We start from the raw sequence: 14670 nt of genomic DNA on the forward strand, positions 1-14670 counted from the left end.
CTTTTTTGATTTTGTGTAGTGAATGCTTTGACAGTGGTACATCATTTCTGAGGGTTTGGTGCAATTAGTAAAATGCCTGTCTTGTTTGTCTATGTTAATAATCAGTCACTTCTCAGAGAAAATCCTTTTTTAGGAAGAACCTTCCAGGATGTATATAAATTGCTCCTATAATTCACATTAGACTGACTGCAGTGCTCAGCTTAGGTCACTGACCAATGCTGTGTGTCATCCTTAAGGCACATGCCTTAGAGTTTCAATTCCTGTTAAACTTAGCCAGAGCACCAGCATTGGGCAGTATTTCAGTTGCTGTACTCATTTACAAATGTCAAATAGTCAGTATCTTAGTGCCACTTAAAGTAATTTCTAGCATTTCTTTTGTGTGAGGTAGATGAAGGGTGAGTAGTTGTTTCTGTACTACTGAAGCACTTAAAATTTCTTATAGAAGCTGATAGAGCGATGGATGGATTTGGTACTAACTCCTGGACTCAGGAAGATGTAGCCTTTGTTGGCAGTTGTAGTTTTGTTTTTTTTTTAATATTGTTGTTCAGCTTTTTTTCTTTAAATAACTTATCTGTTTTTAGCAGTTTAGTCATACAACAAAATTGAGAGGAAGGTATGGAGATTACCCATATATCCCCTGCCCACATGGATATAGCTTCCCTTGTGAGTAGTATCACTGACCATAGGTAGATTTGTTAGCAGGGGTGAATCTGTAGTCACATAAACACCCAATATCTATAAATTACTGTAAAATTCACTCCTCTATATATTCTATGGGTTTGGGCAATGTATAACAACATAGCCGTCATTATAATATTCTACAGAGTATTTTCACTGTCCTAGGATCTGTGCTCTACCTGCTTATCCCTACTCCCCTCCTGCATTGAACTTTTTATTGTCTCCATGATATTATCTTTTCCAGAGTGTCATGTAGTTGAAATAATACACTACGTACATCCTTTTCAGAATGGCTTCGTTCCCTTTAGTGTATGCATTTAAGATTCCTCCATGTCTTTTCATAACTTGATGGCCCATTTCATTTAGTGCTGAATGTTTTTCCATTGTCTGGTTGTACTTCATTTTATTTATCTACTCGTGTAAATATTAAGGAGCACAATGCTGGATTGTGTGATAAGACTAGTTTTGTATGAAACTCCCAAAGTCTTTCAAAGTGATTGTACCATTTTGCATTCCCACCAGCAGTGACTGAAATTCCACTTGTTCCATACCTCTCCAGCTTTTGGTGGTGGTAGTGTTTCTGAATATTAGCTTTTGTAATCAGTTTATAGTGGTAGCTCAATGTAATGTGCAATTCCCAGTGACTTCTGGGGACCATTTTGGCCTATTCTTAACTGCCACGTGTATATTTTCTTTGGTGAAGTATCTGTTCAAGTCTTTACCCATTAAAAAAAAATCAGATTGGGCCCTCCCTGGTGGTGCAGCGGGTTGAAGCACAGCACTGAGAATCTGGGGCCGCTTCCTCATGAGTTCGATTCCTGCCTGCCCCGGAGGTGACCACATGGCGTGGCAGACCTCTCCTGATCCGCCCGCTGCTCCCCTCTGCTGTGTGCTTCGTCGATCTGCCTGTTCTGTTCCCCGCTTTGTGTTTGGTGAAGCCTCTCACCGCCCCTGAACCTCTGGCCTGTACCCCGTTCTGTATGCACAAATAAATAAATCTTTAAAAAAAAAAATCAGATTGTTAATTTTCTTGTTGTTGAGTTTTAACCATTCTTTGTAGATTTTGGGTAGCAGTCTTAGATCTGAGATATATATATATATATATATATATATATATATATATATATTACATTTAATATATATATAATTTTTAAAAATATTTATTTTTTAAAATTATAAAATTGGGGGACAGACCAGAGGCACAGGTGTGGTACGAGGATTCACCAGACACAGAGTGGGGAGCAGAACAGGCTGACTGACGAAGTATACTACTGAGGAGAGCAGTGGGCGGGCCAGGAGAGGTCTGCCATTCCATGTGGTCACCTCCCGGGTGGGGATTGAACTCATGCTGAAGTGGCTTTAGCTTCTTAGTGATGTGCTTTAACCCGATGCGCCACCAGGGAGGGCCAGATCTGATATATTAACTGCAAATATTTTCTTCCAGTCTGACTTGTCTTCTTATTTTCTTGATACTGTCTTTTACAGAGCAGAAATTTTTTTAATGATTTCCATTTTACCTGTTCTCTTATAGATCATGTACTTGATATTGTATCTAAAAAGGTACCCATATAACGAGGTCATCTAGGTTTTCACCATTTGTTTGCTTTATGGTTTTCCAAATATAGGGTTTTGTAGACATTTAAACCACTGTTTCATCTTTTGTGGGGAGGAAGTGAACATGTATGACCTTAGAAATGAGGTAGAAGGAAGTAAAGAGAAAATTAAGAAAAATGAGTCCCACATCAGCAGTAGAAACTTATAAATGATCTTTTCTTATTAAAAGTCATTATTGGTCAGCTAGTCATTATTGGTAAATATCTTAGTATAATTAATGTTGAGTGTATACATGTTCTCCAGTCAACTTCAAGCAACATTATAAAAGATACTGATTTAAAAGTGGAGATTTCCTGTACCTTTTCCGTAATAATCCTGGTGGATTGAGATAGTTCATTTCATAATGCTTTAAAGAAATTACTTTGCTGTTCTAATTATTCTTATATACATTTAAAATATTAGTAGTATTTTCATCTACAGTATTATCCCTTATAATATTTCAGAATTTAGAAGCCTATTATGTGAATTATAAATATTATTACTGAATGCATTAATTTAAAAAGTTACCTAGAATATTGCCTTTGTTCTCAAGAAGAAACTGGGACCTAAAAAGATTTTAAGTTTGTGATGTGTGTGTGTATGTGTCTATGGTAAGAAGTCCCACAGACCACATAGAAGTTCAGTGATCCACTAGGAGTACTAATAGGACTCATCATATAGTTGTACTCAAGGTGATAGCTTATTCATGGGATATAGATCAAAATGAGCAAAGGGAATAGGTACATGGGACAAAGCCTAGCTGAAACCAGGTGCCCGCTTCTAGACTTTCTCAGGTGAATGACAAAGGTCATGCTTAGACCCCACAGCAACAAGTTGTGACGGTATGTGTGAAGTATTGCTAACCAGGGAACCTCATCAGAGACTCAGTGCCCAGAGTTTTTATTCAGAGTTGGTCACATAGGCACCCTCTGCCCAGCATATTTCCAGACTCCCAGCAGGAATGAAGGTATTCAGCCTAAATATATTGTTTGCATAGAACAGTTTAGGTATGGTGGGCTTGTTCCTAATTAGGAAGAGTGAGAACTCTCCTGAAAAGTAAGTTCCTAGGTCCAGCCAATGGCCAGTCTTGTAAGGAGACATTTTAAGTCAGGCAGTCTGTGCAGAGAGAGAGAGAGGGCGAGACAGAGGAAAAAAAAAGAGAGAGAGAGAGAATGTATGCACACATTGAGCTTAGTGTGCTCTCATTAAAATAATTATTAGAAATAATTATTTATTATAGGCATTCTTGATTACTAGTACTACTATTAGTTGTGATCTTCTGCATTCCTGTGAGGTAGGTTGGTCAGTATTTTGATTGCCATTTGATAAATGAGGACACCAAGACAAACAGAAACTTTACATTTTTTTTTTAGAAACTTTACATTTTTCAATACTTTTACTTAATTGGCAGAGTGAGTATCAGAGCCTAATATGTTCTTTTTGCAAACCTGTAGGAAAATATGGGTTGTTTTTGCCTTATTGACATCTATAGGGGACATTACTAAGATAGGAGATAAGTTAAATAATTAATATTCAGTTAATGTCGTATTGGACCAACTCATGGCTCTTAATGGTTAACTGTTTTAGTATTCAAGAGTTACTTCATGCAATTTTTGAGCTTTTGGGCATGATGCCATTTAAGGTAGTGTAGTCCCAGTGTGACAGAAAGGCACTTGAGTATTTAGCATTTTGTGTTCTCATAGCATTAAATATCATTAATCTTAATCCAACATTAAGATAACCATATCGGTATTAATTTTGATGGATGTAAATTGATACTGCAGCTTTCTCCTGCCAGTTAACCTTAATTTATTCACTTTTTTTAGTACTAGAGCTAAACCTTATATTAATGTTTATTACATGTTTATATTTGTATTGAATATATTAGAATAGATTCACCATATAATTTGGGGGAAATGCTGATATTCTCTACTGAGTGGGCTAAAATGGAATATAAAATTACAAAATATTTGTTGAGGTGCTGGATTCTGAATTATGGCAAACAAGAATAAACACCTTGCCATTTTTTCCCCCTAGTTTTCCAAGGTGGAATTTATTATACATTTTTTAATAACAATTTCAAGAAAGGAAATAAGGTCATTGAAACCATTGACCTTAAGAGTAGCAATAAATTAAGAATCTTAATAAGGAACCACTTTTCCTATTTAAAATACAAATACTTCATGGTATTGTGAATTGAGGGAGGCTAATTAATGTCAGCTATAAAATGACTAAAGCAAATCCATACATTCCATTTGCTTTTGGAAGAGTTAAACCGATATAAAGGTGACACAGCAGATTTCTATTTGATATCTATTTTAACCATTTTCTACTCAGAATGGAAATGGCCAAATACTAAGTGCTTATTGATTAAATTAATAGTCAGATGGGATTAATCAGTTCTAAGTGGCTACGAACTTTATAAAATCATTCCATCCGCTGAGTTTATAGGCATGTATAAACATACAGATTTTTAGCATTCATTGAAATTCATAGAACACAAACAGTATCATCTGTAGTATAATTCCAATGTTAAAACAAAATTAAATGTATGGGTAGTTATCAAAGTTGTTATTGGTAATACATATTTCTTTTAACTTCCTGTGAGCCTGTTAGCACATGTGTGTGTGTGTGTGTGAAATAACCTTTAATTCCCAAATAAGTCAAGGCATAATAAGAATTTAGTTAGTATGCCGCTTGGCCTGCTATATGAACTTTGAGATTTCTTAGTAAATATCCCAGTTATATGAAAAGTAACTTCATACAGTTTGTTCGTGACAAATTTAATATCCGTCAGGTCAAACACAATTTCTTTTAGCTCAATAACACCTGAAACAGTTCTATAGTTAGTAGATTCATCACATCATCACATGACTGAAATAATTTACAAAGTATTTTCACTCTCATACTCATTTTATGCTCATACTAATCTGTTTTGTCATTCAAAGTAGATATTATTCTGATTTTACAGGCAAAGAAGTAGAGACTGATTTTGCCAAGGCTCTGGAAGCTTCTAAGTTGGGGTATCAGGCTGTTAACTTTGTATCATTTATATGATATAATAAAGTTGTTAAGTTCTTTGGACATTTTGTTCTAAAGTCTGCAAGACCCATGTTAGAGAAAACAAATTCTCCAAAGTAAGTTAAATAAAAACAGTCATTTCTATAAGGCTATCACTAATTTTTGTTTGTCCCTTGTTTTGGATATTAAATATAATTCCTAGTAAGATCATGTTTCTTTGTTGCTACCCAAATAAAAGTATTTAGAATTTTAAAGAATATGGTAAGAATCTTATACTTTGTACCAGAAGAAACCATGAAAGACTTTATGTAATTATATACTAGTCTGAAGGTCTTTCTCAGTATACATAATACAAAAGCCATAAAAGAAAAGTTTAATTAATATAACCACATAAAACTAATTTTGATCAATGTAACTGTTTTAAGCAAAGTCAAGACAAAGGATAGACTGGGAAAGTGTTGCTATTTATGTGACATAGACTAAGTTGAACTTACTGAGAGCTTTCCCAGATGAAGAAAAGTTAACAGGGGTGGAGAATGCAAATTATTTCAGCATATGAGAAGTAATCAATTTCCCTCATAAAAGAAAAATATAGCATACAAAATATCACCCCTTAGATTAGCAAAGCTAAAATGTTTCAGCACTTTTGTGTTGGAGAAGGTGTGAGGAAATGGCACTCCATGTCTTGCTGTTGGGACTATTAACTCCATATTGGTTTCATGCAGGAAGGGCAATTTGCTATGGTCTGTCAGAATTGAAAAGCACATACTCTTTGACCCAAAATTCTGATTCTAGAAATTTGATCTCTGGATATACTTGCAGACACAAAATTATGTATATGCAAGGTCATTCATGATAGCATTATCATTTTTTAAATAATATAATAGTTTATTTTTACGTCATTTTGTGCCTATTTCCATCTCAGTTGTAATCCCTGTGGGCTTCCCATCACCAGATCACCGATGTGCCATCACCATAGTCCAATGCACTTCCCTCTGCCCACCATTTTTGAACCCACTCCCCATTCCACTCCCGTAAAATGTCTCTGGCATACAGTTGTTCATTATTATTATATATTTTCTCACCTGGTCCGTTATACTCCTGCTATGAGTAAAACCATCCGGTATTTTTCCTTTTCTTTCTGGCTTATCTCACTAAGCATGATCTTTTCCAGCTCCATCCAAGTTGCTGCAAAAGGCATGTGTTTATTTTTTTTTTTGGTTGCTGAGTAATATTCCATTTGAGTATATGTACCAATCCAGTCATCCACTTTTGGGCATTTGGGCCGTTTCCATGTCTTTCCAATTGTAAATAAAGCAGCACTTAACATGGGGGTGCAGGTGTCTTTTGGAATCAGTGTTTTTGTCTTTTGGGTAGATACCTACGAGTGGGATTGCTGGGTCATATGGAAGCTTCATGTTTAGCAGTTTGAGAAGCCTCCTAACATTTTCCATAGTAGTTGTACTTGTTTGCATTCCTACCAGCAGTGCAGGAGAGTACCTTTTCTCCACATCCTCGCCAACATTTGTTGTTGCTAGTTGTTTGAAGATGTGCCCTTCTCACTGGGGTGAGGTGGTATCTCATTGTGGTTTTAATTTCCATCTCCCTTATTACAAGTGATGTTGAACATTTTTTCATATGCTTGTTGGCCATCTGCATTTCCTCTTTGGAGAAGCATGACAGCATTATTTTTATAGTCTTTGTTAGGGACATAAACTTTCCTTGTATCTATATACTAGACCTCCTTTTTATTTTTCAGTATTGCTGTGTTTTCTGTTTTAACCAGTTTTACTAGTGATTACTTCATTGGCAAAAAATAGAATCTACCAGGATTGTTGATTTTAATCAGCAGAAATCTTCTATGACAGATTGAGGCAGAAAAGGAATGTATTCAGAAAAAACGTGGGTAACCTAAAATATTCAGCTGGGTAGCTAGAAAACTTGGCTTGGGAAATAGCAATCAGGATCAAAAACCAAATTTTATAAAATATAATTTCATTGAAACTTGTTTGTGAGCTAGTGTACTTTAAAACTCTTGTTTGCTTCAAGGAATACTTATTCTGTTCATTGGATACACACACACACACACATACACACACAATCAGTTTGTTAATTTTATTGTGTAGTTTTTCTTTCTGTTAATCTTTTTGTGTCCTTGATCTATTTTTAGTTTTTCTGTGTTAAAATTTCTTATTGTAACTTTGGATTTATTAATTTCTCCTTATTGGTTTTTGCTGCGCTGGCCGTAGGTTCATACAAGTTCATGATCATAATATCTCCTTGAAGGGTTGCCTTTCTAAGCATTATGTAATTCCCTCTTTATTCCTACTAATGCTTTCCTCTTGATTTTGCCAGGTACTGTTATGTGACTTTGGCAAGTCATTTACCTCTCGTTTTCTTTATTATGACTTGGGTATAAAAACTACCTTACAAAGTTTCTGTGAAGAGTCACTGAGGAAATATATTTGAGGTATCTTACATATAATAGATTATTTAAAAATAGAATGAAAATTATTTTTTTACTTCTAATGGTTTTACTTTTCTCGCCCTCCTTTTCCCTTTTTTTAAAGCATGAAATTTCAAATGCTATTTGTCTATAATTGGAAATATTTGTATAGGATATGACTAAAATAGTCTGCAGGATTTCTTTAAAATGGATGAAGATAATGGAATATTTGCCTCCCAAACAGGGTATAATGATTCTTTTTTATTTGGTAGAGTTTTAGAATTGTTTTTTAAAGATTTATTTATTTATGCATACAGAACTTGGGTGCAGTGGGGGTGAGAGAATTCACCAGACACAGAGTGGGGAACAAAACAGGCAAACTGATGAAGTACACTGCTGAGGGGAGCAGCGGGCGAGTCACGAGAGGCCTGCAGTGCCATGTGGTGGATCACCTCTGGGCAGGGATTGAGCTCACACCAAAGTGGCTGCTGTTAGCTTGCAGTGCTGTGCTTTAACCTGTTGCACCACTAGAGAAGGCCTTACTTGGTAGAGTTTTAAGTTACTATTTCCGGTATTTGCATTAGGGCTAATATTTCTAAGGATCATTTACATTCCTCAGGTATACTAAATACGAGTTTTTCTGAAATAGTTGGGACAGCTGAAAGAGGACAAAAGTCAACATTCTGAGGCTGCCACTTTTCTACAACAAATATTTATCAACTTCAGTGGAATACAGAATTATTAGTAAGTCTTAAAATACTGGGGTTAGATTTCTAAATATACATGGGAGCAATAAAAGTGTCACATCCATTTAAGGAAGCAGAAGTACTTAGTTCCCCCTTTTCAATAGTATTTATGGCTTTTTAAAAAAGGTTTTATTTATTTATGCCTACAGGAACTGGGGTACAGGCCAGAGGTGTGGGTGGGGAGGATGAGAGGATTTACCACAGACAGAGTGGAAAGCAGAACAGGCGAATTGACTGAAATACGTTGCTGGGGGGGAGCAGTGGTGAGACAAGAGAGGTCTGCTGTGCCATGTGGGTCAGCTCCCAGGCCAGGGATTGAACTGGTGTTGCAATGGCTGCTGATAGCATCATAGTTACTTGCATCACCAGGGAGGGCCCATTTGTTACTTTTATTACTGTTCTTAACTTGAATTTTTGCCATCTGTTTTTGTAACCACTGTATACTATGTGCCTCCTTGGATTTAGATATTTTAGATGTAAAAGTAGAGAAAATTTCAGTTGAGAAAACAACATAAAGGGTTTAAAAATATTTTATATATGTATATAAAATAAAATGCCTTGATAGTCAAAGGTTTAGATACATTGTGCTTTAGAAAGACAAAAAAAATTTAAATACTATAATAGTTTGTTTTTATATAATTTTGTGCATTTTTTCATCACAGTTATAATCCCTGTGGACTTCCCATCACCAATTCACCCGTGTGCCATCACTATAGTCCAGTGCATCCCCCCTACCCCCATTTTTTATCCCATTTGGGTTGATTCCATGTCTAGAAAGACAAATTTTTGATTGGTATTTGGAGACTGGTGAAGAATTTTCACCTTATAGGCTGATGAAACACTTCAGTTTTCAGGATAAAAATCAGATTATATACTGAAAATATCTACAGGTTACATATAGAAAAATGCTTTAGTTGCTATGTTGAAAAAGAAGTAGAAAAATATAATATTATGAATAAAATTTTGGCTCATTTAAAGTGTTACTTAGTGGGGCCCTCCCTGGTAACACAGCGGGTTAAAGCGCAGCAGGTTAAAGCGCAGCCCTGAGAAGCTAAAGCTACGGCAGCACGAGTTCTATCCCCGCCTGCCCCGGAGGTTGATCCACACGGCGTGGCAGACCTCTCCTGACCCGCATACGGCTCTCCTCAGCAGTGTACTTCGTCGATCTGCCTGTTCTGCTCCCCACTCTGTCTCTGGTGAACCCTCTCACCGCCCTGCACCTCTGGCCTGTACCCCAGTTCTGTATGTATAAATAAATCTTTAAAAAAAAAAAAGTTACTTAGTAACATTGAACCAAAAACTTTAAATAAGTTTTTCCTTGAGGGTTTTAAACGTTTCTTTATCTGTAAGGCCCTTCCAGACTTCTCTATGTAAAGTAAAATAATCTTTTTCATTCATTTTGTACTTATTTGCCTCCAAAGCATGTAGACCCACCAGTCATATTATATATACATATTTGTTTATTGTCTGTTTCCACTCCCCCCAAGATTTTAAGTTCCATGAAAGCAAACCTTTAACAAATATTTGTTAAATGAGTGAATGTATTATTTGCATTAAGATTACCACATATTTTTATATGGTTTATAATCTGGGGGGCAGCAGTAGGGCAAGCTCTTGTTACCTTCTGAGAAAGTCCTTTTTAAAAGTGTTTTCCTTCTTTTCCAGAGTTTGTATTTAGAGCACCAATCAAAATAAGCAAGCCTGGGGAACTTCATGAGGAATATGAAAGTCTGAGAAAGGTATAGTATACATATTATAGTGACGTTCATATTCTTAATGTATATTGAAATAATGACATTAAAGACTTTGATTTATTAGGGATTTTTAAAAATTTACCATGAAGAGCCTGTTTTTTCCTTCATACCACTTTAAACCACCCACTCAGATTCTATAGCTCTAGTAGAAGTAGAGTAAAACTTAACTAAGTAACCCCCTTTTATAGGTGTCCCTTCAAAAATGAAAATGTAACTCACAGGATTTAACATATATCTGCTGCAATAATTGACCAGCAAGAGACATATTTTTGGCATGAAATTGTTAGTTAAAACCTCACATTTAAGCTTTAGTAATAATGGTTGTGCTATTTTCCCTTATCTTGTAAGGTTCCTCTAATATGGTGTTATTTTTTATTGTTTCTCTTCTAAGTACTTCAGAAGAATTGTAACTTAGGCCAGGAAAGAGGTAGTGGAATAATTTCCCAGTGAGAGAACTTTTGTCATTCAGAAAGCTTTTAATTATATCCTCATCATTTTATTTTTGACATTTTCAAGCCAATTGAAATAACTTAGAGACATGAGACATCAAAAAGCCTGGTAAAAGAAGTGTGAGCTATGTATGCATCATCCTTCTCCAGTCCCTCTCCCTGTACCACCACTTCTCGCCCACCTTTATAAGTGATTATGTAATCATTCTACATGTGGATATTGAATATTTTATGAGGTCATGTTAAAAGGAAAATAGAAAATTACATAAATGTTATACAGTCTTTGGTCTTTTCTTTTAAATGAGGTTGTCAGATGTTGACTTGAGTTCTCGTGTTCCTCTTATTTATATTTTTATTACATTCAAGCCATTAGCTTGAAGATAGAGAAAAGGAGTTAGAATTAAAAAAAGGACATAAAGCAGAAGATATAATAAGAGTAGACTTTTTATAACCTTTGAGAGAGAGGAGGAAACCTTGGGAAAACTTTTATTTCTGTTAGAAGGGAGAGACAAGAAAATGACTTTTAATTAAACATGACAAATGGCATAATGTTGTTGAGTGAAAGTAGGATAATCTCATATAATATAAACTGGACTGTGTTTGAGAATGACCTATATAATTTGGTTTAAATTAAAGTTAGAGTTAACTATAATTGCCTAGACTGTATTCTGCCCCTCCAGTACCCAAGTCTACATCTATTGTATCATCCTGGAAAACAACAATCCAAGTCATAAAATCAAAAGGCCCTATGATAACCTATCCATACCATGGAATATTATTCAGCAATAAAAAGGAATGGCCCACTAATATTATGCTACCACATGGATGAACCTCAAAAATATGCTGAGTGACAGAAACCAGGACAAGTGAGCACATATTGTATGATTCCACTAATAAGAAATATCTCCAAGAAACAAATGTATAGCGATAAGAGATCAGTGATTGATTGGAGTAGTGCATGAGAATGAAGATTAACAGTAAGTGGATTTGAGTGATTGTTATTGCAGCAGTAAAGATTGCTAAAACTGATTGTGATGTGTTCCACAGATTGATAAATTTACTAAAAATAATTGAATTATGCACTTGAAATGGATGTTTTATGTAATATGTAAAATATGACTCAGTAAAGTTGTAAGAAACATTAAAGAGCAATAAACATTTGGATGGGAACCTTGAATTAATTCTTCACAACTCACCATAAATACTTGATGTGTAACATACTAATATCCTTTTTATTTAGTATACTTTATTCTTGTTTAACAGTAAAAACCTTTAAAAGGGTTGCAAAAAGTTAATAAGAAATTTTATTACCTTAATTGTAGTTTTAAAGGTATTTGTTTGCTTAATATTATAGATCCTCCTTTTTCTTACTTTCTACTCTCTCCTAGATATAAATAATGTTTAATATATATTCTAGCTACTTTACACATACACATACATATGTTTTAGTGTTTTCATTGTAAATGAGATTATATTTATTCATGTATCAATATTTATTTATTCCTATGTGTCAGGTACTAGGGTTTCAGTGCTGAAGAAGATACCTAAGGTCTTTGCCCTCAAGGAGATTACTTTTTAGTGGGAAGGACAGACATAAATAAGCAGACAAATATGTAATATATATTAATAAAATAAATTAAGAGGAGTTATAAGGCAAAGGGAAACTTTGAGGAGACACAAAAAGATTGTTTTAGATAGAATGATCAGGATGGTCTCTCAGACAAGGCAGTATTTGAGTTGATACTTGAAAGAAATCAGGAATAGACAAAGTAAAAGTATGAGGAACGAGCATTCAAAGGAAACAGCATATACAAAGGCCCTGAGACAACAAGTTTGACTTGTTTAAGAAACAGTGTGGCTAGAGTTGAATGTGTAAGTGGTGAGTGGAAGGGTTCTAATGGGGATTTGGTGGATGAGTTGGGAGCCATATCGAGGATAGCCTAGTTGACTTAATAGGAGACCTAACTTTATTGTAGGTGTGATGGGAAACTAATAATATGATCTGACTTACACTTTTCAAAGGTCTTTCTAGTTGTTGTGTGGGGTCAAAATTATAATGGGCCTATGAGTTTAAAATTATATTTATTAATATAGAATAATAGAGACCAAAAATTAATAATTAAAACTAATTTTATTTTTTCATGAAACAAACAAACAAAAAAGATAATCAAGGGCTGAAATGACAGATCCATTATTATCATCAAAGTATCAATCAGAGATTCAAGTTTCTTTCTGTTTAGACATCTTCAAAACAGATGTCTAAACATCCGTCATATGAGATGCTCAGTCCTCCTCTGGAATAATATATAGATAGAAGACAAGGGTAGAAGCATCCCTATCTCCTGAATTAGATCCTTCTAAAGAGCTTTCGCCAAAGCTCCACCAAGTGACTTCACCTCTCTTTTGTAGTCCAGTGTCACAGACTCCCTCCAGTTGCCAGGGAGGCTGAGAGGTATAGTGTTTTAGCTGGGTACATTAACTTCCTAAAATCAGAGTTCTCGATAAGGAAGGAAAAAATGGAAATTGGGTATGCAACTAACAGTCTTTGCCTTATGGGGCAAGAATAGCAATAAGACCAGCTAGAACATTTTTGGAGAAAGTGATGTTTTGGGTTTAGCCAGGGTTAGGGTTTTACCAGAAATTAAGATAGAGGGAGACATGCAGTGGATTTGTGGAATATGCAAATAACTTGTTACAGTTTTGTATCATGGTTATTTAAGGATGGAATTGAGAACATGAGAGTTGTGATGGATAGTGAAAGAGTGGTATGGTCAGTGGTTTGGGAGTTTCATGATAATAAAGAATCTTTAAAGTAGAGTCACTAGCACACAAGCTGGATAGCTAGGAAATGGTGATCTAAATAAAGTCAGAGGCTTAAAGGTGAAGTTTTCTATAATCAGAAAACTGATACAAAACCTCATGGTATATCTTTATGAATAGGGTAAACCATACAATACCAAGAAGGAAAATTTCTCTCAGAAATACGTTTTAATTTTGACTGCATGGGAAAAAAACAATTAGCTTATAGAATGCTCTAAGTATTTTTTTTCCCCTCTGCTATTTGCAACTTCTCAGATGAGGAAAAATAAATCAAGTGATGTACTTTTTTTTTTTTTGAAGACTTATTTATTTATGCATACAGAACTGGGGTCCATGCCAGAGGTACAGGGGCAGTGAGAGGATTCACCAGAGACAGAGCGGGGAGCAGAATGAGTAGATTTACTGAAACACCCTGTACATTGCTAAAGGGAGCAGCAGGAGATTCCGGCCTGGGTTTGAACTCAGGCCATGGTAGTGAGATTGCTGAGACTTGACCTGTAGGACTCCAGGGAGGCACAACCTACAATAAGTACTGTACTTATTGGGTTATTCCTAAATAATACTTGGCTTTCATAATAATCCATGTGTAAGAATTAGTTTTTACTAGTTTTATTGAGAAATAATTAACATACATCATTGTGTAAGTTTAAAGCATACAAATGATGGCTTGATTTATGTATATTGTGAACTGATTACCATAACATGTTAAGCAAACTTCCTTCTCATGTAGATGCTATAAAAAGAAAAGGAAAAAGGAAAGAAATTTCTTTTTATAGTGAGATCTATTAGGATTTGTTTACTTAACAGCTTTCCTTATAGATCATACAGTTATCATTGTTGTTGTATGGCATCCCTAGCACAACTTATAGTTGGAAGTTTATTCTTTTTGAATACCTTACTCAGGTTCTCTCCCCTCCCCCCATCTCTGGTTAAGGACAAGTTTGATGTCTTTGTCTATGAATTTTGTTTGGTTGTATGTTTTTAAAGAGTCTGTCTTTAAGTGAGATCACAGAGTATTTGTCTTTCTGTGTCTGACTTATTTCACTCAGCACAGTATCTTCAAGATCTATCCTTGTTCTCCAAAATGGTAGGATTTACCCCACCCCTATTTTTTAATAATATAATAGTTTATTTTTTTATTATTTTTTTAAAGATTTATTTAT

General features: G+C 35.1%; 1 protein-coding gene across 1 annotated transcript in view; it reads left to right on the plus strand.

The window, feature by feature from the left end:
• RNF169 (ring finger protein 169) overlaps window positions 1-14670 on the plus strand; it is a 64635-nt gene that overhangs the window by 20393 nt on the left and 29572 nt on the right. Inside the window, exon 2 of the mRNA XM_012725654.1 lies at window positions 10150-10223. The gene's annotated coding sequence lies outside the window, so the exon portion shown is untranslated. The remainder of the gene's footprint in view (window positions 1-10149; window positions 10224-14670) is intronic.

Source organism: Condylura cristata, unplaced genomic scaffold (genome assembly GCF_000260355.1).
Source record: "Condylura cristata isolate star-nosed mole 26May11 unplaced genomic scaffold, ConCri1.0 scaffold00015, whole genome shotgun sequence".
Taxonomy (NCBI): domain Eukaryota; kingdom Metazoa; phylum Chordata; class Mammalia; order Eulipotyphla; family Talpidae; genus Condylura; species Condylura cristata.